Source organism: Haliotis rubra, unplaced genomic scaffold (assembly GCF_003918875.1).
Source record: "Haliotis rubra isolate DU_JTF1 unplaced genomic scaffold, ASM391887v1 Scf410, whole genome shotgun sequence".
Lineage (NCBI taxonomy): Eukaryota > Metazoa > Mollusca > Gastropoda > Lepetellida > Haliotidae > Haliotis > Haliotis rubra.
Window position 1 is genome coordinate 398,067 of NW_025767092.1, and position 12,671 is coordinate 410,737.

Genomic DNA, 12,671 nt, shown 5'->3' on the forward strand with positions numbered 1-12,671 from the left:
TGGAGATAATCCAATGAACAAATACGAACGTCAGTCATTGAGGAATAAAATCGCTAAACACAAAGTAGCATTATCAGCAAATTAGTAACCGAATGCATCGAAGCAGCGTAATTCTAATTATTCTAATTAATGACATGTGATTCAGCATCAGAAGTTTAAATCACCATGACAACAAAAGCAAAGGTGATTGTAATCTTTTGTTCATTTTCATAGAGGACTGGGTTACTGATGGAATGTATTATTCAATTATAGCTATAAGAGTGAGTGAATGAGTTTAGTTTTTACGCCGCTTTTAGCAATATTCCAGCAATATCACGGCGGGGGACACCTGAATTGGGCTTCACACATTGTACCCAGGTTGGGAATCGAACCCGGGTCTTTGGTGTTACGAGCGAGCGATGTAACCACTAGTCTACCCCACCGCCCCTATTGCTATGAGACCACCCTTTAATTGGTGCGACGATAAACAGTTCGGTCTCCTCGAAAGATTCGACCCGTATCAGTCACTCAAAATAAATAGAAACACATATGACCTTTGTAACAAAATCTTGTATATCGGTCAATAAGTCGTTATATCTTCTCCATGGTTTGTATTTTCTCGTTCCGTGAGCACTGGGGTAATTGAACTGCTATATTAACATGTTGCTAGGTAACCAGCATGGTAGAAACATTGTTCATCTATATCCGTTTGAAAGACTATTAATTTTTTATTAGGTATCGGTATCAAGTTTATGTGGCTCGCGCGTTCTAAGTATTCATACAAGATATGAGCTTAGCAATGTTTCAAGAGGTTTTGTTTCATTCCAATTCTTTTTCGTCTAATGCGAGTATTATTTCAGATTTAGTTGTCATTTTCCGCAGCATATTTGCACTGTACATGACGGCCTTAATCCCGTGGTGATCAGCATTCTTGTTTCCAAATCATTCTCCAGATGGTATTGGTTTCGCATGTCCCGCTGGTAAAGTACATTGTAATTTGTTATCGAGGGTACTAAAACAGTGAACGATTATTCACAGTTGTGCCCAGAGAAAGAAAGTAGAAGCCGGTTGCTAAGTAATTTTCACATCTGCTTGATCAATTGTATACATTACACATTCTGACAATGTCCTGTCATTAAGTCAACTTATGAAATCTGTTAAAAGATTATTACATTTCATTGCCACATGTATGCAATTGGTTTACTTTGTGGTTGAATGTCATATTCCATTTCTAAGCACTTAATCAGGTTTCTTGTCCTTAACATATTCAAACTTCGTAATTATAGGTTTTTTTAACTTATATTAGATTTGAACAAACTGATTGTGGCCAAATTTTATACGCAAGATGTCTTCCATTTCTCGAATACACATCAACTTAAGAGAAAACGGAGCACTGGGAATTGTTACTTCATTATCATTAAACGACTGGTGCAACAGGAGTGGTATTACTGCAGCGGAGTTGCAATTTGTAGTGCTAAATGTTTTTAACCCTCTCTATCATTATTCATTTTTGAATATTTGAATTGTACATTTTATTCAACACTTGAATAGATTCATTTTGTGAGGTATTGTAATGTTCTGAAATTGCATGTTGTCGTGTGTTAGCAGAACCAGTTTCATTTAAACTTCTATTGCCTACGCGTCGGATGCCAAGTATTCGAACAGTACAGTGAAATCAAGTAAATGTCTTCGCTGGTCCGCTTCAGTGTGTGATAATGGCAGTTAAGAAGCAATTCTGAGACAGGAATTTGTCCAGTGACAATATAGGCTGGGTGAGAAGAGTCTATGAATGATCTTGTTGGCAGACTAGTTTCGAGACGGACGCCTAGATCGATCCAATGTAATTGGGTATATTTCTCCTCAGGCAAAAGAAACATTAGGAACAGCTCAGTGCGATGTCTTGGGCAAGACAAGCCTCACTGGTATAATAAATACTTGCATACAACCCATGTACTTGTAACGTGTTTTCGATGGGGGAATCGGTTTAGGTGGATCAGTGCTGCCGTTGATTGAATCAGTTTGGAAAACAGAAAGTACGTGTCTCTTTCAACAAACTTAACAGTCAAGCGTCACTGGTAAGTGCTGGGTAATGTCAGCAAAGTATGACTTGAGTCGGGGAAAACATACTTTGCCAGCTATCAGTGAGTGAGTGAGTTTAATTTTACGCCGCTTTTTAGCAATATTCCAGCGGGGGACACCAGAAATGGGTTTCACACATTGTGCACATGTGGGGAATCGAACCCGGGTCTTTGGTGTGACGAACGAACGCGTTAAGCGCTTGGCTATCCCACCGCCCCTCTGCTATCAAGATCATAATTTGACAGTGATTAATAAACACATGAATATGATATAGTCGCAATCGTACTATGGATGTCTTCTGGAGTGGAAATGGTTTGGTCGCTTTCATTACCTAAACTATGGCTGAAACAAATATATTCAGTCATGACACAGTAATTTATCATACACGGAACATGTTCATTCCTGGTTTTATTAATTATGACCCGCCAGTTTCAGTGTTGTATTTAAGCCTGTGGTGATCATAGAGTACATGCAGTAGGTGACACTGTTAAGTTTTAAACTGATTATCAGTTCCACTGGAAACTGAAATATCCCGGTGTCAGGGGTTTTCGACGATGTAAGACAAAAACGTATTTTTCATCTGTTATATCATTTAAAGTTTGTATTTTACTAACCTTGAGTGATAAAGGATATATTCATCTATTTCACACAAAAATATCAAGTGTTCCCTACAAAAAGAGCGTTGATGACATCGTATCGATGAAACTGTTGCGGCTCGTAACATCCGGGTATTTTGTATGGGTTTTCGACGATGAGCCATACATTTTGCTCCGCACTGCGAGGTAGTGTTGTGATCACGTGGCTTCCTAGTTATATATTGCCTGTCACCAACTGATCAAACTGAATTTTCGCTTGCTATGTTTTGTTATAAAGGGAACTGATTTTGCACCGTAAGTGGTAATAAGGACCTCGGGTAAATAATATTGATGTTTGTTTGCTTTTTATATAACTTTACTTCCCGATTTCCATTGCCAATAAAACTTCTCACGACAGCCAATGGGCACCCGCCCTACCGATGAAACTGTTTGTGCACTCCGATCGCACACGTACTCCCCCGATATAGCGCGTGCAATGCAATTGTCGAAATCACCAGAACGTCGAATTCAGCTCGTGTTGGGATAGTGTAATATCAACTTGTACACGCCGTCTTCTACATGAGAACCAGAAAGGATGTGCAGAGTACCTCAAAGGATATACAGCACTCGCAGTGCTTCATGTAAAAAGAGCAACAATTTCTATGATCACAGGCTGCTTGCGAACCAGATACACAACCAGCAGAATATTTAGAATATTTCTGCAGGCATCAAAGTGGCTAGGTATTCTCTGTAGGCTACCGTGCTGTCACCAAGAATCTTCATCTGAAAGAGCTAATGCGACATGATGTCAGGCTTAGAGCATGATGCCGCCTCCTTTGTCACTCTTAAGAGGTGAGCAGCTGAGTTATGAGAGGAAGAGAGGGACAAGAAGATGATCCAAAATCATGCATAACTTCAACTGCCAATACTAAAGGAACATATTGGTAATAGAATGTGGTAATGGACAATTGCAGAATCACCACAAGTAAAATGACCAATGCAGTAGGCATGACTGAATAAAGAGTGAGTGAGTTTAGTTTTACGCCACACTCAGCAATATCCAAGTTATATGGCGGCGGTCTGTAAATAATCGAGTCTGGACCAGACAATCCAGTGATCAACAGCATGAGCATCGATCTGCGCAATTGGGAACCGATGACATGTGTCAACCAATTCAGCGAAACTGACCACCCGATCCCGTTAGTCGCCTCTTACGACAAGCATAGTCGCCTTTTATGGCAAGCACATGGGTTGCTGAAGACCTATTCTACACCGGATCTTCACGGGTCACTTAGTAAAGAACATTCAGAAGGATATATCCACATACAAAGTGTTTCAGAACGTGATTTTACAGGATTCTTGGTCAGAAGAGCTCCAGTCTGACCATCAGTTGTGAACATTTACGACGGGTTGAGCAGGTCTAAATGGTTTTGTTGCGAAATAATTTATCATCATAGAGGAATCTTGAGTAATTCGAACGTACGCTTGATGATATTAGAAAGTACGGACAGTATATCAAAGATCAGACAATCACTAAAAGCAATGACAATCTGTGAAACATAAATATGTGAAAGGCCCAACTGTTTGTAAAACACTAGCAATATTTGAAAATACTCAAACTATGTCATATGATAATGAAACAAAACTAAAGCTGTTGACTTATAAATGGGAACACTTACAGCACAGACATAATCAGCATTAAAAATACAATGAATAACGTAAGAGGCATTTCCTAACGGATGCACCTGCTGTACTTATACACTGCCAGAAGGCATTCAACTTGTGAGCAAAGAAACACGCAGTGTTAAAACATCGTTAATTGAAACTAAGGTTATTTATGCTTCCGATCAAAGAGACTATCGACCTTGTTGGACGTAGAATTACCCAACCCAGGGCCTAATCAATCCAGGAACTAAATCGAGGTAGAATACATCAAGGAAATGAAACAAGGATAATTCAGCTGAGAAAGGGGCGGTTTTTCCTTTGTTTTATATTAACCAACACATAACGTGAATTGTATTGACTCAGAACATATGGAATCAGGACAAAGAATATCTGCTGACCGACATGGACGTCGGTGATTTAGCAAATGTCCTATCGTTGCTAATAGAATGCAAATCATTATTCTGGTATCTAGCGAAAGAGATTACCACGTATGCATCACAAATGAAAAGTACAGCTGCCTTCCATACATAATGTATGCATATTGCATTAATTCAACGTAACTGCATTTCCCAGATCAGGTGGAACGAAATGGGTCAGAAATAATATATTGTCCAAAGGGTATTAAACATATCTATTTAAAACCACAGGGGCGTGTCACGCTTAGAAACAGCGTTGGAAAGACATATAGGTTTCTAAGCGTGACACGCCCCTGTGTTTAAAACTGTAACCAGAGACCATATATTATACGGTCTCTGCTGTAACACAGTTATACCTATTAGTGTTATAGCATTGCTTAATGGTTGCTGGTCTATTGGAAGTACAGACAGGTGGCTGGGGAGATGGAGAAGCTCATGTCAACGTGTCAACTTCATGGAACACCAATGAGACGTGGGGCGTTGACTTGTAACACAAGCACAAATACCAAAGGGTATGATGCTGATAGACCAACGTCCAAAATGGATTGCAACGGACCCTGGCGCAATTAATAGTAGTGTCCTTCAACACTGAGTTATACATGTCAGCGATGACGGTAGGAAGATACAAAACTACGTGCTCCATCTTGACATGTGACAAAGAATTACAAATTCAAAACGTCTCTTCATCTTCTCTGTGGTCGCTCGCTACATGGCTGAAATATGTTTCAATTCACTCTCTCTATAAGTCGGGTTAACTGAGATAAATAGTAGCTACAGATGTATGGTAAATTCATATGCTGTAGAGTGCGAAGTCGAAACGCACGATGTCAAAATATGATAACGTTTCAAGTAGAGTATGCCGTTTGGGAGGAAGATGTGTGGCCAAACAAAATTGACGCAGCTGAATAACAGTAAAACCGTACGTAGATAACATTATCATACGTATAATTTGCCGTCCTTGCCAGTTTCAACGGACCGCTTGTTCGAATCTCAGATTTGCCATTATTATAAAGCTTGGTTTGTCTGTCCGTTGGTTTCACCATAACAAAAGAAGCATGCCTGACCTGCGTCTCTGTTTAAACTAAAGTTTAAACTTTAAGTCCATTTCAAATAGCCACTCGTTTATACTAACAGTGGGACATATAGCATAATTTGTTGCATAAAGAGCATGTGAGCAATGAGTGCATCAACCATCATCCAAATAGCCACTCGTTTATACTAACAGTGGGACATATAGCATAATTTGTTGCATAAAGAGCATGTGAGCAATGAGTGCATCAACCATCATCCAAATAGCCACTCGTTTATACTAACAATGGGACATATAGCATAATTTGTTGCATAAAGAGCATGTGTGCATCAACAATGAATGCATCAACCATCATCCAAATAGCCACTCGTTTATACTAACAGTGGGACATATAGCATAATTTGTTGCATAAAGAGCATGTGTGCAATGAGTGCATCAACCATCATCCAAATAGCCACTCGTTTATACTAACAGTGACATATAGCATAATTTGTTGCATAAAGAGCATGTGTGCAATGAATGCATCAACCATCATCCAAATAGCCACTCGTTTATACTAACAGTGGGACATATAGCATAATTTGTTGCATAAAGAGCATGTGTGCAATGAGTGCATCAACCATCGTTCAAATAGCCACTCGTTTATACTAACAGTGGGACATATAGCATAATTTGTTGCATAAAGAGCATGTGTGCAATGAATGCATCAACCATCATCCAAGGCTGTGTAACATTGTTTTGGTCTCTCTTTATTTCTATGGGTCACGTACTTAAAACGGTTCAGTCTCATTTTACAAATAAAACAGTGTTGGTGCCCACTGGCGAAATGCTGCCCGGACCCTTTGGTTCGATTATGATTCTTGGGTGTTGGCACCGATCCTATGCCCACAGATTTACCGAAGTGTTAACGGCATGGATCTCTTTGGCGTTACTCCCTCATGATGCAGACAAGTCATGATACCAATGTTTCTGTTATATGTGTTAAACTCAATCGACGGCCTTCCTTGTTATATAATCATCACCAAACAAACGTTTTCTTCACAGAGTGATACCTCCCGGTATCAAAGTACAGATCAGTTCCGTAAAGCCTGTTTTTGTACCATTACGCATAACTGACAGAGTGGCACATGGAATAGGCATGTTATTTTGGGAGCGAGTCTGATATGAATGTTTAATTAGGTGGTAACGTTATGTTGCAGCGTTATCACTGCTTCGTGGCTGTGGTTTCTTTGCTATTAGGTATTGTGCTTTGAGATTTCTCACGCCTGTATTTATACGATGGGAACTGACTGTGATATCATTAAAAATGTATCTATCGTGGAAACAGCGTGAATAGTTTTCGCCATGAGTCATGCTTTTAGAGACTGACAGCATTTGGAATTTTGTTTTGTCCCAAAAACATCTTAACACTTTTACATGTGATAGAGGCAACTTTCCTGAGGAAGCGTGTCATAAGCCTATAGTGCCTATAAGCCTATAGAAATCTGGTTTCCGCTATTTCAAACTATCTTTTTTGTAATAAAATATTGGTGGACTATCGACCTTACATATCCATATTCCACAAGCCGCCCGTCGCCTGTCGAATATTCGCTAAATTATTCCACACATTAAGCTAAAACAAATATCAAAAGAGATTCAAAGTTCACACAAGTACGTTTATAGATCTGAGTGCAAATTTATTGTGTTTTTTATCGGTCAAACTTTTGAACAATCTTTGCATTGACTGAGTTGCAATGCGATTTTAGACGATCCCACTGCTGAAAGTTTCATATTGATACGGTTTGGGGTGTAATTGTCACGAGACTTGTGTCACTAGTCTGTATGCTTCTGTTACTAAGGAACGATATACGTTATCTGATCAGCTAGGTGGATTGCCTGTTTAGTTGAAGTAAGACGACAATGGTCTTATGGTGGCTGTACAAGAAAGTTCACACACAATTCGTGACCAAAAGTAACATACACATAAAATAATGCAAATCACCCAAATCTTAGTGTACCCAGCATAAAATGACAAGTGGGCAAAGCATTATTTGAAAAATACACGCACGCACGCACGCATACATGCACACACTCACAATATTGAATGTTTAATACGCATTCGTTTGAGTAATATCAGTGATTGTGAAAACATTTGCATAAGAGCCAAGCAGAAAGAAAACTAAGAAAATCCATCTCATTGCACGATCATTCCAATATAAATATTTACGTAATACCTAAATAAAAATAAACCTAATACATATATACCCACAAACGCTGTGTAAAATAGCGGAGCAATACAAAACTTCCGCTATTCGTCGGATGTAAACAAAATGGCGCACCGGCACTTTGTCTATTTACGTTGGAAGGAAAGCATTATCTAAGAACGATTCATCGACCTGAAGAAGCACACACATTTCCACAAGAACTAATGCACATCATCAGGATTCAATATCACCTAGTGTCTGATGTTGCTTGTTTATTTTGCCTGTCCCCAATAAAAAACAAAGGTAACCCATAGGTCAGAGGAACAACCTTTAAGAGACGTCAGACAACACAATCTACTGTATAAGAAGAATTCATTCAACACAACACGCCATTGTTCTATCATGGATTGGAGCTGGGTTTGTATAGGAGACTGTACTGGTTTTGTGTGGTTACATCGTATATTCCATTACTGGGTTTTGTATTAGTTTCTTTTGAAATTAATCAATACGTGAATATAACCAGCGAGGTATCAGTGGATATACATGTATGAGGTGAGGTGAGGTGAGGTGAAATTGGGTTTAACGTCGTGCTTGAGAATATTTCGCTCATATGACGACGTGCATGCGTGTGTATGTGTATGTGCGGCTGCTTGCACTAGCCCAGACTGAAGCTGGTTTTATAGTGCTAGCCCACTGAGATACCATGCCGCAGTGAAGCATGAATACCCCACTCAGACACATTATACTGACTCCGAGCCGACCAGTCCTTGTTGTACCAATTAATGCCGAGCGCCAGGCATGGACCAACAAGTACCATATTTTAACGTCTTTTTGGTATGACGCGGTCGGGGATCGAACCCGCGACCTTCCGCTCTCCGGGCGGACGCTCTAACCACTACACCACGGAGGCGGTCTATACATGTACGAGGTAGCCTATATGTTAAGCAATCGTATGTTAATTCCAATGATCCATTCCCACTTGGATTCCCCAGATTGGCAAACCCATGCTAATATTCCTGGGATGTTTCTTAATTCGCTGTAATGCCTACTTTACTACCACACTCTCTCCCATTGTGTGTAATGGTGTTTATAAATATTAGAGTGAGCGAGTGAGTTTAGTTTTACGCCGCTTTTACCAATATTTCAGCAATCTCATGACGGGGACAACTGTTACGGTTATTAAATTGCCCTGACAAAAGGTTTAAGAGTCCCCTTTGAACCAGCAAAATAGAACACAGACAAGTCTAACATATTCAATGATATATTCAACAAACAAAGAGCAAGCTACAATGAATGACAATACAGATATCTAGTACAATGCAATTGAGTCACAAATCTAAAGTATTGGGTCACAAATATAAAATATTAACTTGACATTCTTGACATTCACAGTGAGAACAAATATACTGTGTTGAACTTGCACTCTAGAACCCGGGATTAGTCCACACGATTAGTCGAACAGCAAAAAACTTACAAATACAAACACACACACACACGCACGCACGCACGCACGCACGCACGCACGCACGCACGCGCGCCATGGCTGCTCCGCTATAAACGAGCGTTGTTCTTGAACGTTTAACATCGCATTACAATAATTTTGCAATGGCCGAGAATAAATATTCTTCCGAATCGATTAATATATTTCCTGTTATTTTCCGTTCAGAATGCTGAAATGATATCGATAATGACATAGTCCTTAAAAGGGAAATGATGATTATCTCAACGGGATGGTGTTACAGGAAAAGGTGTGACTTGTTATTTGCCTGTCGCACTATGTAACAGCAACGTTCTTGAACGTTTAACCTCCTGTATCTCCACTGTAAACAGTGAAATCATGTAAGTAAAAGAAAGGTAACAAAATGACACAATCTGAGGTACATGTTGTCGTTAGTTATTTGAATCGTGAGAATATGAAACTCTCGAGAATCCGCAGCAAAAAAAGTATATTAGCATAAACCATTCAATATAAAGATAACATGTTATATTTGGGATTACAATTTCTTAGTAAAGTACAGATTCTAGTACTTTTGTTGGGTCCCATCCGGGATTCGAACCCACACCCTCAGAGACCACTCTCTAAATGGCATTGTGTAATCACAATATAAATATGTTCTTACCATTCACTACATGAATAATTTGTAAGCTTTTCTAATAATATTTTTATCATCGTATTCTGAAATGGCCACAAAAAACGATAAAGAGATTTCCTGTTATTTTCCATTCAGAATGCTGAAATGATGTTGATAATGACATAGTCCTTAAAAGGGAAATGATGATTATCTCAAATGGATTGTGTAACAGGAAAAGGTGTGACTTGTTTTTTTGCGACGTTGCGCCTTCCTGCCAGAACAAAGTCGTTTCAATTATCAGTATTGAACACTCTTACAATTACGCTTTAAAATGAGTTCATTACTATTAGAAAAAATGACATTCAAAGCCGTTTACCTTTGAAATGAGATCTTTGGATCAATTGGCAAATGAGTGTTTATCATTTTTAGAAAGTATCCTACTTTCAATTCCATTCTCATCAACGGGTGTACATACACAGCGCGACCGGTTTCAATGATCAAAACACAGTATCTCTATTCTTCCTCATCTTTAAATTGAAACAGTTTGCGAGTGACGCACTTATCACTTCGTGAGTGAAACAATTAGAACCACATGACAGAGACACATCATGAAACCATTTCCATAATCTCTAGAAATCTAGAGTCCATTCTGTGTTTTGTCACTGTATCAGAAGCAATGATTTGTGAATCACCGTGCAAATTGTACTGAATAGCGAAAAGTTGACTGTATCCTGCGCCAGCGTTCACACATGCACAGGCGAGGCAAGTCCCCGGGAACAAATACAGTCTAACCAAATCAATACAGAATTCCAGCAGACTTTACTTTCAGTCAGTCTAGCATTTAGTGTCCTCCACGTGTTCAACATAACATGTTTAGAATGCCTTACTGAAGCCCTGAATTCTGCTAAACGGCAAGCGTTTGTACTATAATGCCTGTTTGCATACTGCACAACATAAACAGGGTATTGATGCTGTAAATCTGCTATATCAGATCACTGACGTACAATGAGCTAAACGTCTGGGCAAATTTCAAAATCCGAACAAAAGTTCCGATTCGTATACAGAAGGAACAGATCAGTAAGGAGGGCTATTCAATCGGTGTTGTTCATAGACTGACTGACTGAGTTTGGTTTTTACGCCGCTTTTAGCAATATTCCAGCAACATCACGGCGGGGGACACCAGAAATGGGCTTCACACATTGTGCCCATGTGGGGATTCGAACCCGGGTCTTCGGCGTGACGAGCCAACGCTTTAACCATTAGGCTACCCCACCGCCCTGTTGTTCATAGAATACATATAAGGATGATTGCATACAACGATTATGCTACATCATGCATTTACAGAGGGAACAAGCAGTAATTTTCATATACAGCGGCCTTTAGACGACATCTGCCTGGATGTATTTCATTTACTCTTACGTGGTATCAATTTCATATGTCTCAAATACCTGTGAATATGAAGAAAGTTCTTCCTTGATGGCATTAAGGGTAGCTCTATTAGTTGTTGATACGGAGACTTGTTGAAACATTTTCTGGACTACAATGTAATTCTCGTAACACGGGAAATCATATAGCTTTGGAATGCAATACACAAATTGGTAAGGACAGGTCTTCAGGATTGAAGCCAAAGATGAGAGCACATTTCTCCTTTGGTTATCAAAGAACCCATACATGAATAAGTCACATTATTTATGCCAATTTCTTGTTCAAAGAGTTGATATAGAGATGACTTCATACAACGGTTATGCTATGTATGGCATTTTCAGTTGGAGCAAGCAGGAACGTTTCATGTACAGCAGCCAAACAGTGAATGGCATATTACTCAACAGAATGGATGTATTTCATTTCCTCTTTTTGAGTTTGTGGTATTGGGTGTTCATCATGGAAGAGAACATATGGAGAACACCTGGTGTTTAATGGGTTTAATATGTGTGCATAAGGAGGTATGTTTGCCGGATCTGCAGCTCATTTTATTGTAAGTGGGTCATTTGGTTGAAGTCCCTCTATGAACAATAGACCCGTGAAGGTCCGGGTTAGAATATTGATCTTCAGTAACCCATGCTTGTCGTAAGAGGCGACTAACGGGATCGGGTGGTCAGGCTCGCTGACTTGGTTGACACATGTCATCGATTCCCAATTGCGCAGATCGATGCTCATGCTGTTGATCACTGGATTGTCTGGTCCAGACTCGATTATTTACAGACCGCCGCCATATAGCTGGAATATTGCTGAGTGCGGCGTATAACTAAACTCACCCAATCACTCTATGTGCAGTATGTTACATATCTCAAAGCATCAACTAGGCTTTGGGAAGGTTCTAAGTTTACCACCTTTGGTGAAACTCACAAGCACTGGTTTTCATGATGACAGTTCACTGATTTCAACAGAGGTGATCCACATGATCTCCTTACTTCTGTCAAAACCGACGGATGTACCTCTTTTGTTTGTTTGTTGTTTAACTATGCACCTCAGCAATATTCCAGCTATTTGGCGGCAGTCTGTAAATAATCGAGTTTGAACCAGACAGTCCGGTGATCAACAGCATGAGCATCGATCTACGCAAATGGGATAGGATGACATGTGTCAACCAAGTCAACGGGTCTGACCACCCGATGTTGCCTCTTATGACAAGTATGGATTGCCGAAGACCAATCCTAACCCGGATCTTCACG

General features: G+C 39.7%; 1 protein-coding gene across 1 annotated transcript in view; it reads right to left on the reverse strand.

The window, feature by feature from the left end:
• LOC124288053 (neuroglobin-like) overlaps nt 1-12,671 on the reverse strand; it is a 75,746-nt gene that overhangs the window by 24,119 nt on the left and 38,956 nt on the right. The window lies entirely within an intron of this gene.